Genomic DNA, 20,383 nt, shown 5'->3' with positions numbered 1-20,383 from the left:
ATATATCTAAATTGCACTACAATAGTGTATCAGAGGATTGACGTATGGAACGGTGCCTCGATAGTCAATACTGATGAAGACTTATTCCTTTTCCCTCTGAATTATGGGAGTTGACTTTCAATTGAAATGGGTTAAGAAGAACTTGTCTTCTTTCGAAACTTCTCACAGTACAAATTCAAGCAAACAATGGACTTGATCTGAATCAATCAGCAAAGCATGGGCCAATGAATGGCTATACAAAGTTGAGTCACTTATTTTGGGAAGGAGGGAGTAGTAGACTGGGATTAAATATGGTGACAAACATAGCATCTATGGAGATCAAAAGATTATTCAGGTGAGTGACGGTACAATTCTGAAGATATTTGGCAAAAGCTAAAAGGGAAGCACATCTTTGAATGCTAGCCTATGACCACTGTTGTCGATTAAGTAGAATTGTTCTTTTTTCAAGGGAAAACTACGACAGTTTTGGAATAGAAATTACTCGATGATAAACTGGTTGGAAACATAACTAAGACAAACACATGTTAAATGTTGTACTTCCCACAAAATGATGAAGAAACCTCTCCGATTGGAAAATACCAGTTCTTGTCGAATCTCTCACTTGGTATATCGTAAAGCACAACCTGCAAAGGCATATCTAAGATCACATAGGGATGCTCAATACTGTTATTACCAAATATTTCATGGGCATACAGCTACACGGGTCATGATACAATGATATACATATTGTAAACATAAGAAAGACATCAATCCAGATAGCTCAATTGAACTTATCTATATTTTTTAATGTGGAGAACATACCTCAGACTTTCATCAACACTATATACAGTTGATACTTGTGTACAAAAAATTACATGTGCCATAAACATTCAAATGGTTGAACAATTACGAAAATAATATTTTGCCCAAGCCACATCCCACGTACAACCAGCCATTAGATAGGGAATATGAGGAGAACAAACATGTTAATTTAATTTGGCTAGATCTGTAACAATGCCTTGCCTGCAAACAACACGGAGAGAAGTACATGTCCACTGAAGTCAAGTTATACTGGCTGGATCTGTAACATTGGCTTGCCTGCAAACAACATGGAGAGAAGTACAATTCCACCAAAGTGTTGTCATCCAAATAGCAGATCAAGATGAGCGATGGTACTGGCTCATGTATCACAAAAACCATTATCATTCACTGCGCAGGCTTGGGAAGATTAAAATTCGAAATTGTACTCAATTAAGTTTGGATGGGAAAGAGTGACCTCTTCCTCCTGATAAATATAAACAACTTCAAGGCAAACAACTGAATCTGGTACATGAGAATCTAACACTAATCTCTTTTTTGTTGACATGCACATGACAAAGGAAAATGGAAACTGCATACTTTTGGGGATTTGAGGATGGGATAACCATAGCCAACTTAGGACTTTGGGGTCAATCTCCTCATGTATAGTGTGCTGCTTGCTGAAGGGAGGGGATGAGACATACTGAAACATCCACACGGCGCAGCCCAATAGACGTACTGATGCATTGACAGTATATGGAATCCTAAATACTCGGTCGCCGCATCTATATTCGAGAAGGAAGCCCACCTAAAATAGGTGTTGCGGGAGATGAGGAGACGGTGAAGACGGTAGGTGACGCCCATGGCCTTGACAACGGCATTGGAGAAGCCGCTAGAGCCGAATCCCTCTGCCTGGACGTTGTCGCAGAGCGTCGAGAGGTTGCAGTCCATGGAGCGGAGCTCCGCCTCCGCGAACACCAGCTCGTACGGCCGCGGCGCCTCTGTCGGCCTGGGCAGGCCGCCGCCCCCTCGCCATCACGGGCGGCAGCGGGTGCGACTGCTGCGTTTTTTGTTTTGACATTACGGTCGGGAGGTGGAAACGAAGGGTATGCCGTGGGCGTGGGGACAGACAGTTGGGCTTCTTTCTTATGTTTGCATTTGGAGACCATTGGGCTTCGGTATGCACTTTAAGTCTGGAAAACGGAGCAACGAAGCGGCATATAAAAATGTCAATAAAAATTGGTTAAAATGGAAAATAATCGCTGATGTGGCAGTTTGCTGAGGTGGATAGGCTGCATGTCTAGAGAAATAGCATAGTGGGGATGAACTATTTAGGTATTATAGATAAGCTAATTACCCTGCTTATTGGGGTTTTCTATTGCAGGCCGTGTCGGGTGGTTGGTGCGACATATGCCAATGGGTGGCTTATCATTGTGGGAGCCAATAAAACATCGTCGGTGCCTAGAAACGGGATAAGGCGAAGACATGCACGCCAGTGGATCTTACCCAGCTTCAGGGCTCTCCGTGGAGATAACACCCCTACTGCTGCTCTGCGGGGTCTCCGCATGGTCACTAGATTGACAAGTAGCTACAAGAGGCTCCTTGAGCTGTTTGGTGAAAGGATGAAGAAGGGCTAGGCTTTCCTGCTCCTCCTCTCGTTGCAATGTCTAAAACTATCCTAAGAGAGCCGTCCCCTGCATGGGTTCCCTGGGGGTTTATATAGGCCTATCCCTCAGGGGTACAATGGTAATCCGGCTGGGCGCGGGCCCCAGCCGTTTGTGTCTACGCTGGCGGCTTCTCCGCTGACCAATGGGCCCGGCGCCTGGTAGGCCCCGCCGGCTGCTGGTCTTCTAGTCGACAGGCTGGCCCCACCGCTCGGGAGTCTTGTCGGAGGCTGGTTACTGTTTCCTTGCCTCTGATGACGAGGGCTTTGTCGTGGTAAGCATGGCTACAGTGCCGTCGCGGGGCGGCTCAGCACTGTAGCCATACCTCGTCTTATCTCCTTAATGAGGCACCTCCTTCGAGGGAGAGAGCTGGCCGGCTATTGGGAGCCGGCCGTACCCCAGGCCGACTGCGAGAAGCTTGGCTGCCTTTGGGGTCTCCCTGACTGAGGGGGCCCGCCACCCACGGGTCGTACTGACTGCTCGTCATGGGTGATGTCATGATCAACATGGCAACAGTGCCGCGCCGGACAGGTGATGGCCGCCCCGTACGACGCACTGTGGCCATGCGTGCTCCGGGATTCGGGGGTGGTAGGCTTCACTGTAGCCACGCCCCGTCTCGTCGCCGTTATGTGGGCGCAGACTCTGAGGGCACGATCTTGGAAGCCGGCCTTCTCGTGGTCTTGTTTCTCAAGGATTCCAGGGCTGGGCCTCCTTCCGCAGCCGGCCTGAGAGGTGGCCAGCTGGGGGAAGGCGGCCCCACGTCTTGGACGCTTGGAGGCTCAATCGGCCTATAATTTTTCTGAAGAACCAGGGGAAGTCGGCTAGGCTACCCGTGGTTATTTACTCCGACAGTAGTCCCCGAAGCTGGTTGGGCTCCAAGGCAGAAAAAAGACGAGGAGCTCAGTCAGCTTCCTATCTTGAGGAGCCGGAAACTGGGAGCCGGCTTTGACTAGGCGTGTCGTCTCCTAGAGATTTCGAAGCTTGAAGCCGGGTACCAGTCGACGCGCGAGTCAGGCTGCGAGCTGACCGTTCGTCGCCTGCGCCCCACGTGGCACCCTACGGCTGGAGGGGCCTGCCAGCCCACGCGCACGATGGGACACCGCCGCAGTCCGGGGCCTGCTACCACAGGGCCTCGGCCCACGTGCGGATCTTCTGCAGCCCGGATGGACCGCGCGCCCCCCAGCGGCGGTTTCCGCACGCCGTGAAGGCGCAATAATCGCGGGGCGTGGAGGAGTGGGTGCAGTTAATCCCACATCCCCCCACGCCCTGCCTCCTCGGCTTCGCCGCATGAGACTATAAGTAAGGGGAGTGGAGGGGAGCGCCAGACGCTCGCGCGCTCTCCCTCGCTCTGCCCCCTCCTTCTTCCTCCTCTCCGCCGCCACAGCTACCCGCCGCCGCTCGGCCTTCCCGCCAATCTTCTTGGCTTGCCGTCGCTTCGTCGTAGCAGGGTCGCGCGCCTTTCTTCTGCCGCACCTTTCTCATCGCCGTGCCGTCCCCATGGCGTTGTCGAGCTCCTGGGACAGCTCCAACGTCCACGACGACCATGTCGACTTCCTCCGCCGGACGCGACGGCTGCTGGGCATGGATTTCATGCGGGTCCATCTTGCGCCAGAGAGGGAGATCTCGCCGGCGCCGGAGGAGGACGAGCGGGTAATCTTCCGCTCGCACTGCCTGCGCGGCTTTGGCCTGCCGGCGAGTGGGTTCCTCCGCTCCTTCCTTGAATTTTATCATCTCCAGCCGCATCACCTTACTCTGAACGCGATGATGCTATTGTCGGCCTTCGTCGCCCTGTGTGAGGGTTTTCTTGGTGTCCTCCCCACCCTTGAACTGTGGGGAGAATTCTTCCAGTGCAAGCTTGGCACTGTCGTCGTGGGCGTGCCCGCCCCATGCGGCGCCTTCATCGCCATGCAGAGGATGAGCGATAACAACCTATTTCTGCCCATCCCGCTGATCCAGTCGGTGAAGCTCTGGCAGAAATCCTACTTCTACATGAAGAACATCGCTCCGCAAGGCGACTTCGTCAATTTGCCGGCTTACATAGCCGGTCCGCCGGCTGGGAGGCAGCCCTCATGGACCTTCCGGGCCAGGTCGCTGTCTCAGGGTGGGGCCGCCTCCGTTGCACGGCTCCGTGTGATGATCCAGTCGGAGGGTCTGACTGGGTCTGACCTGGTGGATGTCTTCGTGGAGCGCCGGGTGCTCCCGCTCAAGGGCCGACCTCATATGATCTGCCAGATGAGCGGCCGCTTCAACCCGTGCCGGCTAAGCACCAAGGAGATGCCTCACGCCGAGGTGTCTTACATGGTGAACTATATTTCCAACTGCAAGCTCGCCGAGGAGTGGCAGTACAGCAAGGTGTCGTACTCTCGCGCCAATCCTCCGCCGATGGTAAGTTTCTCTTCTTTTCTTCTTTCCTTGTCGCCGGGTTCATGATGGCCGACTCCTGAACAGTCGGCTTGTTTTTGGCAGAATCCCATGCTTCCGCCGGCAACCGGGGCTGCGGGGGTGGAGCGCCAGTTCCTCCCCGACCGCACGATGGACGATGTCGACGACCCGGAACTAGGGGCGGCCGCCATGGAAGAAGACGTTGTAGGGGAGGGCGGCGAGGCAGGCGGCTCTGGGCTCGGGGCCGCCTTCGAGGATTAGCCGGATGATGCTGAGGCCGAAGTTGTTCCGCGCCGTCAGTCGGCGCCCGATCATCAAGGCGCGGGCCCATCTGCTGCGCCGGCTCCTCAAGGCGGCACGTAGAAACGCCGGACCCCGTCGACCCACTTCGGCAGTCGGCCAAAAAGCCCAAGAGTACCACGGCGGCGACCAAGCGGGATGAGGCAGCCGCGAAGGCGGCCCGCTTCCGCAAGGAGGTGAAGCAGCCGCGGTCGGTTTCAGCGTAAGTGTTATTTTTCTTACGCCTTTCTTTTCTTCTTCAGTTGGTATCTTTCTAAGCCTTCTTCTTGACTTATCAAACAGGGCCCCACTTTCTCTTGAACGGACCCCTGCTGCCTCCGTAGTCGGACCCGCGGGAGGGTCCTCAAGCTCCCGCCGTGTGGATCCCCGCGCCGATCTCCTAGAGGCGACGAAGCGAAACGCGCGGGAAGCGCGGGAGGAGCGGGAGGCAGAGGAGCGGAGGACGGCTCGGGAGGCAAGGGAGAAGTCGGCGGAGGCACGGGCCGACGCGGCTGCCAAGGCCCAGGCGGAGGCCGAAGCCACGGAGGAGATGGAGGCCCGGCGGAACCAGCCTCCGCTGCTCGTCATCCCCCTTCGGGCCGCGGCACCCGACATTCCAGTTCCCCCGACGGAGGAGACCCGCCGCGGCCAGCTAGCAAAGGGGAAGGAGACGGAATCGACGCCGCCGGCTGGAAAGGGTCAAGGTAGCCGGCCCGACGCGCCGCCCGTGCAGCCGACCGGAGGTGAGCCGACTGTCAGGGCCGACCTTGTGGTCCTGTCGCCGTCCCGTCGGCGCGAGGAGAAAGCGACTTCCGCGCCAGATCCGCACAACGCCGCTGGCGCCGGCCCGTCGGCCCAGGACCTGGAAGCGGCTAGCGATAGCTCGTCCGGGTGGACGCCGGGCGGCGGGACGACCGTGCTGAACGTGGCGGCGGAGGACGTCCAGAACCGGCTTCAGGCCCAAGCTACCGCGCTGAAGCAGTACACCCAAGAATTTCTCACGACGCGAACGGTGATCCGGGTGAGTCCTTCCGCTCTTCATTGATTGCTCCTGATTTCTTCCGTGGGGGCGCGTCAGCGCACCCACTGGGTGTAGTCCCCGAGTTCCGAGCCGGCTGCTGAGCAGGCGGCTTGGAACTTCTTGGTAGACTCTAATTGTCGTCTTGTTCTTACTTGTATCACTTACCTTATCTGCAGGAGTATCATAACCTCCGCGCGGCTGCCTTCAACTCCCAGGCCCAGGAGTTGAATCAGAAAACCACCGATCTGACCGAGAGTCGGAGTAAGTGCTTCATTTTTTGTCTCAAGTGGGGGCGCGTCAGCGCACCCACTGGGTGTAGTCCCCGAGATTCGGGCCGACTGCTGAGCAGTCTGGTCGGATCTTTTCCTGACAACTTCTTTCTTCATATCTGTAGGGGCCAATGCTGACCTGAGGAGCCAGCTGAGCGGAGCCCAGACCGCCCTTCGCGCCAAGGAGGCCGAGTGCGCCGCCCTGGCTCAAGAGCGTGACCGCCTGGCCAAGAAGTTGGCCGACCAGGAGGAGAGCCACAAGGCGGCCCTGAAGGCGGCGCAGGACAGTGAGGCCGCCCTCAAGGCCGAATACGAGACCGAGGCGGCGAATTGGGCCGAGGCCAGCAGGCGCTGAGTCAAGGCTACAGCCGGGTAGAAGACTTGATCGATGGTGGGCCGCCTTCTTCATCGTTTCTTTGCATGCCTCCTACTATCTGGTTCGTCTTTTGACTTTGTGCTACTGCTTTCTTCTTTGTGCAGATTACTTTCCCGGTTACTCTGCTGCCGCCACCCAAGCCATCGAGGCCTACCGCGACGCGCGACGGCAGGCGGGGGCCGAGGTCGCACCGGGTGCCAGCCGGTCACTTGAGGAGCAGCTTCTGGTGCTTCAAGCCTGCCTGCAGCCGACCCACCGCATGCTCCGCCGTCTTCAGCGCGCCGGGGCGCAAATGCTGGCCGCCCTATGGCCCGGCGAGGTGATCCCGTGCACCCCAAGTCAGACCGCCGACTGGCTGGAGGTCGCAGTCGGCCGCTTCGAGGCTTGGAAGGCGTTAGCAGTCCGGTCCGGCGCTGGGCAGGCACTGGAGTTCGTCCGAGCCTGGTATCCTGGGCTGAACTTGGACCAACTGAGCACCTCGCGGAAGGAGGCTGACGAGGAGCTGGAGGCGTTGCGGCCGGCTATCATCCAGCGCACCTCGGCGATCGCCGAGTACACCGACACCAGCGCCTTTGCCCCTGAGGTAGATGACGCCGGCGTCGCTCAGCCGGAGGAGTGGTTCGAGCTGAACCCGGCAGAAGGTGAGGACTCGGCGGAGGAGATTGCCTCCAGTGATGAGGGCGAAGGGGAAGAGGGGGAGGATGGTGAAGACGCTGCGCCGGACGGTGTAGCGACCAGCCCGCCTCAGCCTGATCTTGCCTCTAGCAATGACGCCGAGACTCGCCAGCCGGTCACTCCTCCAGCCGGCACTGCCGACCCCACCAACCTTCTCAGCTCGCCCGTCGTTCCCCTGGCCTTATCCGCCGTCCTTGCTTTCCTATTTGTTACTCTTTTGAACAATCTTTAAATTTGTGCGGTTCCACCCACTGGGGGTGTATTCAGACTATGTTGAATGCTGGCCTTTCGAAGGTCTTTTGTGTAAATATTATGCATGTGTTTGGCTTCCGTTCATGTTTGCTTTTCATCCTTTTGGCTTTTTACTTTGCCGCCTTTCCTTGGCCGCCGCCTTCCCAGCCGGACAGCTGCTCTGCATTCTGTGGCTGGAGAAGGACTTGGTTGTTTTGGGAAGGCAAGTAGTCGAGCTTTCTTAGATTGCAGCAAGGTGAACGGGAAGCCGGCCAGCCGGCTGCTCTGGTAGCCGGCTGGCGGGGCGGGAGGCCGGCTCGCGTTATATAAGTTCGTTGGTCCTTAGCCGTTTTTCGTGTGGGCATCCTTTCCTGCCCTTGGCTCTTGCCAGTCAGACAGTCGATTCTTCGAGCTGCGACTTTTGGCAAGAGGGGGCTTGGGTGCCGGCACACTACTTGTCTGACTGCAGGAAGAACTTTATATATAACTTAAGGCGGCAAGTTCCCGGGCCGACTGGTCAGGCCTGGTGCCGGATGAAAAAACAAAATGTAGTAACATATTCATAGGCATGATACCCATCATCCATAGATAAAAGAGGGTTAGTCCCCGAGTGCTCCTCGGGGGACCCTTTGTCTCGTACTTAGTACAAAAGTTAGCGTGATACATACTGCTTTTTAACTGTAAAATCTTCGGAGGAGATTGGCGTTCCATGGTCGTTCTGACTCCTTGCTGGAATCATCTTTCTTGCGTTCCTTCGGCTTCTGCGCGTTGATTAGGTAGTAGGAGTTGTTGCCTAGAGCTCTGCTGATGACGAAGGGGCCCTCCCAAGGGGCCGAGAGCTTGTGTTGGCCGGCTGTTCGCTGGATCAGCCGGAGCACAAGATCGCCCTCTTGGAAGGATCTTGGCTTGACTTTCCGGCTGTGGTAGCGGCGCAAACCCTGCTGATAGATGGCGGACCGGCTGAGGGCTAATAGCCGGCCCTCTTCCAGCAGGTCGACGCTGTCTTCACATGCTTCCTTGGCCTCCGCCTCCGTGTACATGGTGACCCGAGGTGAGTCGAACTCGATGTCAGTTGGGATGACCGCCTCGGCGCCATATAAAAGGAAAAAAGGGGTGAAGCCGGTTGACTTGTTTGGGGTAGTGCGCAAGCTCTAGAGGACGGCCGGCAGCTCGTCGAGCCAACAGTCGGCCGAACGCTCCAGTGGCATGACCAGTCGGGGCTTGATGCCGGAGAGGATGAGGCCGTTTGCTCGCTCGATCTGACCGTTTGACTGCGGGTGGGCGACGGACGCTAGGTCCAGCCGGATGTCGTGTGTTGCGCAGAAACGTGCCAGTGCTCCCTTTGCAAAATTTGTGCCATTGTCGGTGATGATGCTGTGCGGTATGCTGTACTGGGTTGTGATATCTGTGATGAACGTTGCAGCAGTCGGCCCATTCAGCTTCTTGATCGGCTTTGCTTCGATCCATTTGGTAAATTTGTCCATAGCGACAAGTAGATGTGTCATGCCGCCGCGTGCCGTCTTGAATGGGCCCACCATGTCCAGCCCCCAGACGGCAAAAGGCCAGGTGAGGGGGATGGTCTTGAGTGCAGAAGCCGGCAGATGTTGCTTGGAACTGAAAACTTGGCACCCTTTGCAGTGTTTGACTAGTTCCCTGGCGTCATCCAAAGCAGTCGGCCAGAAGAATCCATGGCGGAAAGCTTTGGCGACGAGTGACCGTGAGGCCGCGTGGTGACCGCATTCGCCTTGGTGGATGTCCTTGAGGATTGTTATGCCCTTCTCCGGCTTGACCAGCGCTGGAAGACTCCAGTGACACTGCGCCTAACGAGCTCTCGGTTTACTATTGTATATGCTCCGGCTCGGCGTTGAACTTGTCTTGCCGAGATTTCGTCGGTTGGCAACTCTCTGTTTACTAAGAAGTTGAGGATGGGCTGGGCCCATGATGGAGCTATGACTTCTTCTATTGTCAGAACTGCTACTATGACCAGGGCGGGTGGGCTGGGTGGTGAAGAGTTGGAGTCGGCCACCGACTGTTGCGTCGATGTAGTCCCCGGGCCGACTGCAGTAGCCCCTGGGCCGAGTTTCGAAGTCCCCAAGCCGGGTGCGACTACGGCAGCCCCCGGGCCGCTTGTCGAAGTCCCCGAGCCACCTGCTTGGTTCCCCAAGTCGGATCCGACTGCGTCAGGGTCAGGCGGCACGAAGATAGAATCAGATTCTAGAGACGGCTTGATAGACGGCTTGAGGAGGCGGTGGAGAGAAACACCGGCTGGTATAGCTTGCCGGGTGGAGCCTACTCGTGCTAGGGCGTCTGCTTGCATGTTGTCGGCGTGTGGTACATGAAGGAACTTGCATCCTTCAAAATATCCACTAATTTGATGAACGAGGAAGCGGTAGCTCGCCATGTTCGCGTCCTTGGCGTCCCAGTCGCCAGATGACTGCTGGACCACCAAGTTCGAGTCGCCATAGCACAGGATCCGGCGGATGCCGAGCTCCTTGGCTAGCCGGAGCCCGTGTATGAGCGCCTCATACTCGGCCACATTGTTGGAGGCGGCAAAATGAATTTGCAATGTGTACTTGAGCTTGTCGCCCTTGGGGGAGGTGAGGATGATGCCGGCTCCCAAGCCGGTGTGCATCTTGGACCCATCGAAGTGCATCCGCCAATGAGTGGAGTCGGGGGCCGGTGGTCGGTACTGGGTTTCGTCCCAGTCGACGAGGAAGTCGGCCAGTGCTTGGGATTTAATGGCGGTGCGGGGCTGGTAGAAGATCGTGTAAGGAGCCAACTCAATGGCCCATTTTGCCACCCGGCCGGATGCATCCCGGCTGCCTATGATCTCGACGAGCGGGGCAGTACATACTACCGTGATGGGGTGCTCTTGGAAGTAGGGCTTGAGCTTCTTGGCAGCGAAGTACACACCGTAGCACATCTTCTAGTAGTGTGGGTAGTTCTACTTCGAGGTGGATAACACTTTGCTTAAATAATACACCGGCCTCTGGACCAGCTAAGCTCGGCCTTCTTCTGGGCGCTGGACCACGATGACTGTGCTGACCACCCGGCTAGTAGCGGCAATGTAAAGGAGCATGGGCTCTTTTTCAGTCGGTGCCGCCAAGACAGGCGGCGTGGTCAGCATCTTCTTTAGCTCGTGGAAAGCTTGGTCCGCCTGGTCGTTCCACTCGAAATGAGCGGACTTCTTCATGAGTCGGTAGAGGGGGAGAGCTTTCTCCCTGAGCCGGCTGATGAAGCGGTTCAGGGAAGCCAAGCATCCGGTGAACTTCTGGACGTCTCGCAGCTTTGTGGGAATCTCCATTCTCTCTATGGCCTTGATCTTCATCGGGATGCATTCGATGCCGCGTTCGGAGACCAGGAAGCCTAGAAGCTAGCCGGCTGGTACTCCGAACACGCATTTCTCGGGGTTGAGCTTGATTTGAAATCGGCGCAAGTTTTCAAATGTCTCTCTGAGGTCTTCCAGCAAGGTGCCGCGTTTCTCCGTCTTCACCACAATATCGTCTACATGGACGTGGGAATTTCTGCTGAGCTGGTTGAGGAGGCATTTCTGCATGCAACACTGAAAGGTGGCACCAGCATTTCTCAAACCGAATGTCATAGTCAGGTAGCAGAAGGCTCCGAGTGATGTGATGTAGGCGGTTTTCAGGCGGTCAGCTAGATCCAACTTTATCTGGTGGTAGCCTGAGTAGGCATCCAAGAAGCTCAACAGCTCGCATCCGGCTGTGGAGTCTATTACTTGATCAATCCTTGGCAAGGCGAAGGGATCTTTGGGGCAGGCCTTGCTGAGGCTAGTGTAGTCTATACACATGCGCCATTTGTTATTTTTCTTCAGCACGAGGACCGGGTTGGCAAGCCACTCTAGAAAGAAAACTTCCATAATGAAGTCGGCTGCCAGAAGCCGGCCTATCTCTTCTCCTACAATCCTTATCTTCTCTTCTGATAGTCGGCGGAGGGGCTGTTTGACTGGCTTTGCACCTTCTCGGACATGTAGCTTGTGCTCGGCGAATTCCTTCGGAACACCCGGCATGTCCTTGAGGGACCATGCGAAGATGTCCTAATTCTCACAGAGGAAATCGGCGAGCTCGCCTTCCTATTTGCTGTCCAGGTTTGCCCCGATGGTGGCAAACCTTTCTGGGTACTCCGGGTCCAGAGGTACCTTCTTTGTTTCTTTGGCCGGCTGGAAAGAACCTTGGGCATCACACTCCTTGGGGTTGGGGGACAGGGCCGGCTGTTTGCCGGCCATGGCCATGACTTGGTCCAGTATCTTTTTCTCTTCAGCAATCACGAGGGACTCGGCCAGCCGGCTGCTGGCTGCCGCACACTCGGAGGATTTCTTGTAGTCTCCGGCTATGGTGATGATGCCCTTGGAACTCAGTATCTTCATCTTGAGGTAGGCATAGTGGGGTACAGCCATGAACTTGGCCAGGGCGGGTCGGCCAAGCAACGCGTGGTAAGGGCTTTCCAGATCCACTACCTCAAACCACACGGCCTCTCGGCGGAAATGGTCCTTGTCCCCGAAGAGGACATCTATCTTGATCTTGCCGATTGGGGAGCAGGACAGGCCGGGCATGATGCCATGGAACACAGTCCGGCTAGGCATGAGCTGCTTCGCCTTGATGCTAAGCTTCTCCATGGTGTCACGGTATAGGATGTTGATGCTGCTCCCACCATCTATCAGCACGTGGGAGAAGCGGGCGGCTCGCCTTTCTGTTGCGAGGGTGGCATCCAAAACCAATGCATAAGAGCCAGGAGACGGCATCACCTCTGGGTGATCAGTCCGGCTCCAGCCGATAGGCCTTTCTGACCAGTGCATGAATTCGGGGTTGTTGGAGGCAACTGCGTTGACTTCTTGATGTTGTCGGCGCCGGCTACGCCGATCTTCTGGTAGGCTTGTAAAGACGATGTAGGCGGCCTGCTCATCAGGGAATTCGTCTTGAACAGGCCCGACTGCTGGTCGAGCAGCCGGCTGCGGAGGGGCCGGAGGCGGCTGACCAGCAGGCGGAGGTGGCGCTATCCCCTCGCCCTTGGAGATCCGCGTGAGCCAGTGGCATTTTCGGGTTGTGTTGTTTGAAGGCTTCGCGCCGCTGTGAAACTTGCAGGGGGCATCAAGTGCTTGTTCGTAGGAGAAAGCCGGCTGCCAAGCCGGCTTGCTGCCTTTCTGCTTCTTGGGCGTGGGCCGCCCTTCGGGTTGTTCGTCTTCGACGGTGGCCACCAGCCGATTGGTGGGAGGCGGCGAGGGAGCCTTGCGCTTGTGGTCGTTCTGGTACGGGCGTCGGCTGGAGTCTCCTGCCGGTGTCTTGGGACTTGGAGCGAGTACCTTCCCGGAGGCGTCTACTCGGAGCTTGGTCTTCATTGAGGAGTCGGCCGTGGCGTATTTGTTAGCTATGATCAGTAGCTCGTCGAGGGTAGTCGGCTCGTCGCAGAGGAGTCGGTGCTTGAGGAGGGTGCCTTCTCGGCACCCGGCGGTGAAGTACTCTATAGCTTGAACCTCATGCGCCCCTTCGCAGGAGTTGCGGAGCTCGGCCCAACGTGTGAGGTAGTCGTGAGTTGATTCACTGGGCCCTTGCACACACAAGGAGAGCTGTCGGGGCTTAGGAGCCTGCTTGTAGGTGCTGGTGAAGTTGTGGATGAAGGCTTCTGTGAAGTCCAGTCAGCTGTTGACGCTGTAAGGCTTGAGGCTGTTGAGCCAGGTACGCGTCGTGCCTTGGAGCATGAGGAGAACATACTTCACAGCAACACGCCTGTTGCCGTTCGCGATGCTAACCGCAGTGGAGTAGTCGATCAACCAGTCTTCCGGCTTCACGGAGCCATTGTACTTGGGCGTGTCTCTTGGGAGCGAGAACCCTTTAGGGAAGGGTTCGTCGTGGATGCGGGGGCCAAAGCAGGGCGGGCCGACATCATCTTCTTCTTCCAGAGCCAGGGATCGCACTAGGCGGTCGATCCGGTGGCGGGCGTCATTCTCGCCAACTCCTTTGCGGCGACCCAGTCGGCCGCTGAGAGTCGGATGTGTGACAGGCGGCGGAGTGGGATATCTCTCCCCACGAGGCAAAGGAGGGGGAGGATCGCCCCGCCATTCCATAGCTCAAGGACGGCCTTCTGTGTCACGCTCGATGGAGATTCGAGTCCGGCTGCGGCTGGCAGCTGGCTCCTTTTCTTTCCTTGCGCGGGTGTTGCCCGCCGTCGGTGTTCAGGACGTTGCACCATGCTCTCGGCGTGGGGGAGGACTTTCGGCACGGACGCCGGCTTCATGCCGCTCCGTGGCCGCGTCGATAAGCTGCTGGATGCGTCTGGTCATGTAGGGGAGCTCGTCGGCCCTCAGTCCGTCTAGCTCATCTACGGCCTCCTGGGCGGCGCGTAGGTTCTCAAGAGGCGTGGCATAGACTGGGCGATCTGCTCCCAGCGCGCCAGCGATAGCTGTACCGCGTTTCTTGATGATACCGACATGGCTCGGCCCGTCGGGAGGCGGCGTGCCGAAGGCGGCGCGGTCGACTTCGGCTGGTGAGCCTCGGTGAGGCGTCTCATGGAGGCTAGCTTCTGGCCCTCCGCAATGAGGGCGAGGCGGCGCGCCTCCAGTGTCTGGGTGTCGGCGTCAGCCGAGATGGGGGCGGATAAGTCGTGCAGTGCCGCCTGTAGGGCGTCATGGGCGTTTTCGCCAGAGGCGGTGCCATGGCTGATGACCAGTACCTCGGTGATGGCGCTGCCGCTGCTGTCGGCTCGAGGAAGAGGGTCATTGATGATTACCACGTTGGAGGGGAAAGCGTCAAGCGATGCCATGTCGGAATCGACAAGCATCGGGCCGGTGGAGCCAACCAACTCCAAGTCCGCAGCCAGCTCGCCAAAGACATGGAGTTGGTCGAGGAGGCTGACGAGGTGGCTTTCGAGGCAGCCGGTGCCCGCGTCGGATGCGGGCTCGTCAGAGATGCGAGTCTCGCCAAGAAGATCGGTGAGGCAGCTCGCCGTGCATGCGTCAGCGACGCCTTGCAGCGCGTCGGGGCAAGCGCCATCGGGCGAGCCGGGCTGGCTACGCACGCTAGGGAGGAAGAGGGTTCCCGTCCAGAGCAGGTCTTCGGACGACGGTGCACCTGGCCCCACGGTGGGCGCCAAATGTCGGGTGGTTGGTGCGACATATGCCAACGGGTGGCTTATCATTGTGGGAGCCAATAAAACATCGCCAGTGCCTGGAAACGGGATAAGGCGAAGACATGCACGCCGGCGGATCTTACCTAACTCCAGGGCTCTCCGTGGAGATAACACCCCTACTTGTAACATCCCAAATTTCCAATTTGGAATGTTATACATTAGATCATCAATGCATATCATATTTTATATTGCATTTTGGTTGATCCTAGAAATTCTACGCAACTCAATGACCCACGGAGAGAGTTGGGGATTCCGTTATTTTTATATTTGAGTTTTCTCAAAGGATCATTGATTTTATTTATTTTATCATCAATTATTTCTACTACAAAAATATGAGAGAGGGAATAAAATGACTTTCCCAAAATAAATAAATATTGAGGATTTAATAATAAAATCAAATAAGATTTTATTTCGGAGTTTTACAGTGTTTTATTTGAATTTAGGAAAAATGTGCGTTTTTCAAAATTGCATTTAGGTCCCAAATAAATGTTCACCTTGTGCGGCTTGATTTTAGAAGCCCATGAAAATTTATTTCGGAATTTTTGGAGTCCGTTTAGTATTTCTTTTTATTTTTCTTCCAAGCGGAATAAAAAAATGAACCGACCTACGGGCCATGTCCGACTAGGACTCCGGCCCGAGGGGGCCTTTATAAGCCGAGGCCCAGCCCCGGGGAAACCCTAGCCGCCCCAGCCCCAAGCCGCCGCCGCCACCCGGTCCCGCCGCCGCCGTCGCCTGCCACCGCGCCGCCCCGAGCCGCCGTCGCCGGACGCCACCGCCGCCGCCGAGGTTCGCCGCGCCTCGACTTCTGTGCCAACGTTTTTTTAAAAAAAAATCGGTTTTCGTCGGTTTTTTAGATTCGTTTTTTTAAATAGATCGGTTTTTCCAGTTTATTTAAATAGAGAGAATTCGTCCGTCCGTTCGTTCTAGCGAGCGTTCGTCGTTTTTCTTTTTCTCGGATTAAATCCGCGATTTTTCTGATCGCGATTCCTGATCTGATTTTCGTTTTAGTATAACTTTTCGCTCGTTTATCGGAATCAGGCGATTCAAGCGCCTAGAGTTTCGTCTCGAAACCCTCTACCCGTTTAACCAACTTAAACAAGATTTTGCTACTGTAAAATTTGCCTTAGATCCAGATTACTAGAACGAAGTTGTTTTCTTTCGCCGTTTGACTTTCGTTGCTTCGTTCGATTTGATTCTTTTGGCCAACAGGAGTTCTTAAGTTGAACCTTCTGGTTAGATCTCTTATTTGAGTTTTACCTATGCATTAGATGAGTACTTATTGTATGCTTGTTTGTTTGTCTGCGATAGAATACCCGGAGTGCGCCGCTTGTTACTTCGAATCGTTAGGTTTCGCGGATCATCGGCAAGGCAAGTAACACTTTGATCATACCTTTCTACTACCCAGTTTTATTGCATTAGATCAATCCTCACACATTGCATGATTAGGATCTAATTAAATTGTGGGATGGGAAGTAGATGAGGTATTACCTATTACCTGTTATTATCAAACCTTTGGGAGTTACTTCTGCGTTTGCTTATTATGCCATGCTATGCTAGTAGACGCGGATTGGGTGAGTGATATCCATGATAGATGTGAGATTGTTAATTAATGGTTTATCTAAGGTGGCAACTTAAACACACATCTGGGTGGATTGAGGCACCTGGGTATTCCAGGACTTGCCTGTTTTCTTTTGGACCGCCACCCAGGCTCAAAGGGATCATGAGACTATTCATACTAGAAACTTCCATGTGCAGCCACAAGCTATTATGGGCTCTAGCATAGTTGACTAAGTCGTGCGAACTCTTACAGTGGTAGACTAGCAGATGTAGGGGATGTAGGTGGTATGGTCTACCCGATCGTAAGGTGCTAGCGCTTCTGAAAGACTATGTCTCGGTCATCCGTCTTCTCAAACACCATGTAGTGAGAGAAACCAAACGGAGGCGATCGAGTCTTGTGGGGAAAAGTGCGTAAACCTCTGCAGAGTGTAATAAACTAATCATGGTTAGCCGTGTCCCCGGTTATGGACATCTTGAGTATCTAGTACCTGGATTTTCATGTGAATCTCAACATGTTACTTTAATTAATATTGTTGGGTTTTAATGTTGATGCTTAATTGGGATTGAGAATGCTGTCAACCATTCTCAATGTTTAACAACTACCTTGATAGTTAAATAAATTTATTCCTTTGAAGTAGGGAAAAATTGGCTTTACGCAAAATTGTAACCATGGAGCTTTCCACCAACCAAATATGCATATAGTATAGCTATTTCATTCCATTACTCTCTATGTGTTACATTGCCAGCATATTCCATGTGCTGACCCGTTTCGGGCTGCAACGTTAATGTTGCAGACTTTTCAGATGACGATTAAGGAGTTTTTAGGTCGTGGTTCTATACTCGGTGATGTCGTTGGAGTTGATGGACTCACTTATCTTCCAAGCCTTCCGCTGTTAACGTTATTAGATGACCTTAAGCCATATTTATTGTAATAAGTTCTCTTTTGAGACATTCGATGTAATAAGTGTGTGATTGCTACTCTGCTATAAATCCTTCGAGTACTGTTTGGTGTCAGCATTACTGATCCAGGGATGACACCGGAGCACAGAGATCAGACCGTTTGAGGTCTGGTTGCTACAGAGATGGTATCAGAGCACACGCTGACTGTAGGACACAACCACTAAGTTAGAGACCTAGATCACTATCCACTCTCTTCTCTTCTGACCTCTCATCTTTTCTACTCTTTGGGATGGCGGATGCAAGGAACAAGTTCACACAACCAGATGAAGATACACCCTTTGGACGACACTTGAAGGAAGTCACTAGATACCTGAACATAGGAGTACCAAGCTTCATGGGAACCTACAACGCCACTTTACTTGAAGAAGAGCGCTGGATGATTCAAGTTCAAGTCCCAGGAAGGACGTTCATGCCAGTCACCGAGCCCATAGAGTTTTCTTTTGATGCACCAACTTGGAATCTAGGAAAGAGCATGGCAGCTCACATCGCCATGGGACGTATTGGAGAAGTCTACCGCAAGGATCTCAAGGATACTATCTACCAGATTTGTGGACGCCGAGATGAGCACTGGGAGATGATCAGCACCAGGAAGGATAGGTCAATCGCAGCTTTTATCCAGGAGTTAAATCAGCATATTCGATGACAGGAGAACCAGATGTGCGCCGACATGATAGATCCGAAGAAGGCTAAGACTAGAATCAAGAAACTGGAGGAAGAACTCAAGGCTACACGTGAAGATTATGAAGAGGAAATTGAAGTATTGGTGGAGAAGAATGACGACCTGATCAAGAAGATTGGAATATTTATGGGAGGCCCTACGCCAGTAGATGAAGACGAAGAACCCAAGGAGATTACCCCGGAAGACTACATCATCATCGACGGCACCGACTCGGAACCAGATAGTAGCGACAATGACTATGTTGATGAAGCTGGAGCAGATATCATGGAGTCTGCAACCGAAGAATATTTCTAGTAGACCACCTTATCAGTAGTAGTAGACCACCATGTAAATATAGTAGTCCGAGCACTTTTGCGATAGTTAGATCGATTGTATGCCTTTGTTTGATTGATTGAAGTGAATTGTTTGCTTTTGCCTCATGTGCATATGGGTAGTGTTTTCTCTTTAGACCCCCTCTATTCTTATATCTCATCTTTTCTAAACCCTCAGATGCCTCCGAGACGTGACCCCGGATTTGCCTTTCCACCGGAGCTCACCCAGTTGATCCAGCAGCAGAACACGTTGATGCAGTTGCTAGTCCAGAATCAGAACCAGGGGAACAACAACAACAACCCACCACCACCACCACCACCTGTTGACCACTTAGCCCGTTTTCTTAGGCTGAATCCATCGGTGTTTTCCAGTAGCACCGAGCCGATAGTAGCAGATGATTGGCTCCGCAAGACAGCTAGGGAGTTGACCACGGCAGGATGCACAGATGCGGAGAAGGTGAAGTTTACCGCACATCAGCTAGAAGGACCCACGGCATCATGGTGGGAGAATTTCACAGCCACTTTCCCTGTCGACACTGTCACATGGGACCAGTTTCAGCAAGCTTTTCGTACTGCACGTGTTTCAGCAGGAGCTATGGCCATGAAGAAGCGTGAGTTTCGCAACTTGCGCCAAGGAGGACGGATAGTTGGCCAGTATGTGGAGGAATTTAGTAAGCTAGCACGTTATGCCCCAGATGACGTCGCTACGGATGCAGCTAAGCAGGAGAAGTTTCTGGAAGGACTGAATGATGAGTTGAGCATGCAGTTGATGGTAGCAACCTTCAACAACTACCAGGAGTTGGTAGATCGTGCTCTTATGATTGAAGGGAAGCAACAGCAGATTGAGAACCGCAAGAGGAAGTATGGACAAGGAAAGTACAATTCAGGAGCTCAGCAGAAGCCACGTTTTATCCCTAGACTGGGAGGACATTTTCAGCATACCCATGGAGGAGGTAGCTCGCACAATCACAATGGCACCAAGAATGGTAATGGCAATGGAGGAAGCAACGGCCAGAACCGCACCAACCCCTCAACCCCAGCCAAGAAGGACCTGAGCCAAGTCACTTGTTTTAAGTGCCAGAAGACCGGACATTATGCCAATGAATGTCCTGAAGGCCAAAATGGCAATGGAAGTTCTGGGAAGAAGCCGAACCCTTTCAACAGGGGACAGGTGAACCACGTTAGCATGGAGGAGGTTGAAGCTCAGCCCGATGCAGTAATAGGTAAGTTTTTGGTTAAGTCATTTACTACACTCGTTATTTTTGATACTGGTGCATCGCATTCATACATCTCAAGGGAATTTGTGGATAAGTATAACCTACCAACCCAAGCCCTTAGGTCACCCATGTTAGTAACCTCGCCCGGAGCAGAGTATGTGGCTAGTCTATGGTGTGATCGCTTACCATTAAGGATTGGTAACTATGTTTTTCCCTCAGACCTAATAGTATTGGAATCTCAAGGATTGGATGTGATATTAGGCATGGATTGGTTATCAGAGTATGAAGGGAATATAGACTGTGCTAGTAAGTCAATTTTTCTTACCACCCCAGAAGGGAGAAGGATCAAGTATGTATCCCGGCATGTGCCAAAGAGGACTCAAGTAAATTGCCTAACAGGAGTTGTGCAGGAGGAAGTACCAGTGGTAAGGGATTTCCCTGATGTATTTCCAGAGGAGTTGCCAGGCATGCCACCGGATAGAGATATTGAGTTTTTGATTGAGCTATTGCCAGGCACAGGGCCAATATCAAAGAGACCATATAGGATGCCAGCAAAGGATTTGGTAGAAATTAAGAAGCAGATTAAGGAGTTACTGGATAAGGGATATATTCGCCCAAGTTCTTCGCCTTGGGGATCGCCAGTACTTCTAGTGGAGAAGAAGGATGGATCGTTAAGGATGGTTGTTGATTATCGAGGATTGAATGAAGTAACGATCAAGAACAAGTACCCACTACCAATGACCAACGATTTGTTTGATCGATTGCAAGGAGCTAAGGTATTTTCCAAGATCGATCTGCGATCAGGATACCACCAGTTGAAGATTCGAGAACAGGATATTCCG

The 20,383-nt window shown here is 53.7% G+C and overlaps 1 long non-coding RNA gene across 1 annotated transcript; it reads right to left on the bottom strand.

Annotated features, from left to right (window-relative positions):
* Positions 1-654: 654 nt before the first annotated feature.
* Positions 655-1,915, bottom strand: LOC123150193 (uncharacterized). The gene is made up of 2 exons (XR_006474996.1): positions 1,586-1,915; positions 655-1,077 (listed from the first exon to the last, which is right to left on the bottom strand). It is a non-coding gene; the product is annotated as an uncharacterized lncRNA (long non-coding RNA).
* Between the last annotated feature and the right edge of the window lie 18,468 nt (positions 1,916-20,383).

The sequence above is a fragment of the Triticum aestivum genome, chromosome 7A, assembly GCF_018294505.1.
Source record: "Triticum aestivum cultivar Chinese Spring chromosome 7A, IWGSC CS RefSeq v2.1, whole genome shotgun sequence".
Classification (NCBI taxonomy): domain Eukaryota; kingdom Viridiplantae; phylum Streptophyta; class Magnoliopsida; order Poales; family Poaceae; genus Triticum; species Triticum aestivum.
Note: the sequence above shows the minus strand (reverse complement) of the source record. Positions and strands in the feature narration are given on the sequence as shown.